Here is a 2703-nt window from a genome sequence, read left to right as displayed (position 1 = left end):
GACAGTCCGTCGACTTGCCCGTCGACCTAAGCCTGCAGATTTCAAGGCTGCAAAACCCTATTGACGCTGCACGATGACGGTCCATCGACCATGTCGATGACCCGTCGACAATGACTGGTGTCTGCAGATTTTCCAGATTCAGCTCAAATCGCGTCGATTCGATTCGTTCAACTTCTAATCCTGCAAATTATCAGGGATACCAGCTGGTACCTTTGTACACGGGGTAAGACACTTTCTATCTCTAAAACTCAAACATGAGTCTCAATTCCAAAGGCATACCCGACTATGAAACCATAGGTTTTTACTATGACGAGAATGAGAGGCTTAATAGGTATCCCCCGAGTAAAAGAGCTAAAATTAGTGATCAGATTTACGAGTTCAAACAACGTCATGGGGAGCAACCTTTTGAAGCTTGGGAGAGGTACAAATAATATTTGGATAGGAGTCCAAACCATGGTTTCCCAGATCATATTCTGAAGAAGAAGTTCTACAGAGGGTTGGATCCTATGACCAAATCAATAGCCAACAATGCTGCTAGCGGGTGTTTCATGAATAAATCCTATGCTAATATTACTAATATACTTGATCGATTGAGTACACATAGTCAAGCATGGAAATCGAGTAATTCTAATGGGTTATCACTTGGGACACCATTGATTCAAAATATTGTAAAGGATAGCCAGGAGACGCAGCAGACATTGGCACATCTGTCCATGAATATCTCTTTGCTGACAAAGAGGCTTGATGAGAGAGAGTCAAAGAAGGTAAACGTGTGTAAAGATATCTCAGGCATGCTTCCTGGAATGTACCGAGTCCAAGAGGGTCCATATCAAGAGGGTCCCCCTCCGCCAATTGAGAAGGTTCAATATGCAGATTACATCACGAAAGGGAAAATTCCTTGGCCTGTTCAAAGATACTGGAGACCTCAACGAGGGCAAGGTACATACAACAACAACCAAGGGAACTACAATAGCAACCAAGGGAACTACAATAACAACTATGGTGGAGCAAACCAAGGTAGATACAACAACAATAATGGTAACTTCGGAAACAGAAGTTTCAACCCTTACACTTCACCAAAAGGGCAGTCTAATGATTAAGGTAGTTCGAGGTTAGAGTCAATGCTTGAAAAAGTATTGGCAAGTCAGACAAACACTGAAAAAAGACACTATCTGGGCTATCAGAGACAGTAGTTTCTCACTCAGCGGCTATTCAAAACCTTGAACAGCAGATGTGTGACCTTTCCAGAGAGCAGCATCCTACTAGAAAAAAAGGACTTCCTAGTGATACTATTCCAAACCCGAAGAATGGTGGTGGTTTGGAGTGTACATTTGCTGTTAGCACGAGAAGCAGTAAAATACTTCAAAGTGCTAAAAAGAAAGCGGTTGATCTAGATCTGGTTATCGAGGAAGAAGAGGTATATTCTGATGTGCCTATAGTAGAAGATGAGGTCCATATTGAGGAGAAAGCTGCTGATATTCCAGATGTTGTTCTAATACTAGGAAAAAGATGATAAAAGGGGCTTTTCACCCTTTGACTCAGATGTACAAAGCAAAGCCTCCCTTTCCTCAGAGGTTAGCAAAGAATAATGATAATGCTAAGTGTCAAATGTTCTATGATCAGTTGAAGCAGTTAACGGTGAATTTTCCATTCTTAGATGTTGTGAAAGAGTTGCTCGGATTTTCTTAATTTGTAAAAGATCTGCTTACGAAGAAAAGGCCTATTCAATATGAGACAGTGAATTTAACTCATCGCGTGATTTCAATTATTGCTTCCACCACAGTTCAGAAAAAGGGAGATCCAGGGGCGCTTACCATTTCATGTAATGTTGGGCTTCATGTAGTCACTCGTGCTCTGTGTGATAACGGGGAGAGTATTAATCTAATGCCCCTTGCTATTTTCAAGCAATCCGGATTGGGAATGCCTAGACCGACTTATATGCGATTATAAATGGCGGATAGATCCATCAAGAAGCCAGTTGGTGCTATAGATGATGTGTTGCTACAAGTGGGTATATTCACGTTGCCTGCTAATTTTGTTATTTTGAATTTTGCAGTTGATAAGGATATTCCTATAATCTTGGGAAGACCCTTCCTTGCTACGGGCAGAGCGCTTATAAACTCTGAAAAGAATGAAATAAAGTTTTGAGTAAATGATGAAGAGGTGACTTTCCAAGCAAGTAAGGGGATGAAGTTGCCAAGTGCTCATGAGAGCATCTCATTTATTGATTTGTATGATGGGATTGATGATGCTGTCGAACAAAAAATGGTAGAAGAAAGTTTAGGAGAAGCTCTTGCTGCTGTTCTGGTGAACTTTGATGCTGATGATATAGAGGGCTACGTGGAAACTATAAATGCGCTTAAGGGACTGGGTTCTTACACTTACCACCCAAGAAAGCTTGATCTTGACCTTGCAAATAGAACCACTTCACCAGCAAAACCTTCTATTGTTAAGCCACCAAAGCTTGAGCTTAAGCAGCTCCCATCGCACTTAAGGTATGAGTTCCTTGGTCCGAATAAGTCATTTCCCGTGATCATTTCAGGATTACTGGCTGAGCAACAAATCAAGCAACTAGTGGAGATTTTGCGCGAGTAAAGATGTGCTATTGGTTGGACAATAGCAGAGATTCGGGTCATTCCTTCTGGTATTTGTGAGCATCAAATTCAGCTAGAGGATAGCAAACCGACCTAGAACTGGATTGGG

The 2703-nt window shown here is 41.5% G+C and overlaps 1 non-coding gene across 1 annotated transcript; it reads right to left on the bottom strand.

Annotated features, from left to right (window-relative positions):
• Positions 1 to 353: 353 nt before the first annotated feature.
• LOC132031692 (small nucleolar RNA R71) lies at positions 354 to 460 on the bottom strand. The gene has a single exon (XR_009408331.1). It is a non-coding gene; the product is annotated as a small nucleolar RNA R71 (small nucleolar RNA).
• Between the last annotated feature and the right edge of the window lie 2243 nt (positions 461 to 2703).

Source organism: Lycium ferocissimum, chromosome 1 (assembly GCF_029784015.1).
Source record: "Lycium ferocissimum isolate CSIRO_LF1 chromosome 1, AGI_CSIRO_Lferr_CH_V1, whole genome shotgun sequence".
Lineage (NCBI taxonomy): Eukaryota > Viridiplantae > Streptophyta > Magnoliopsida > Solanales > Solanaceae > Lycium > Lycium ferocissimum.
Note: the sequence above shows the minus strand (reverse complement) of the source record. Positions and strands in the feature narration are given on the sequence as shown.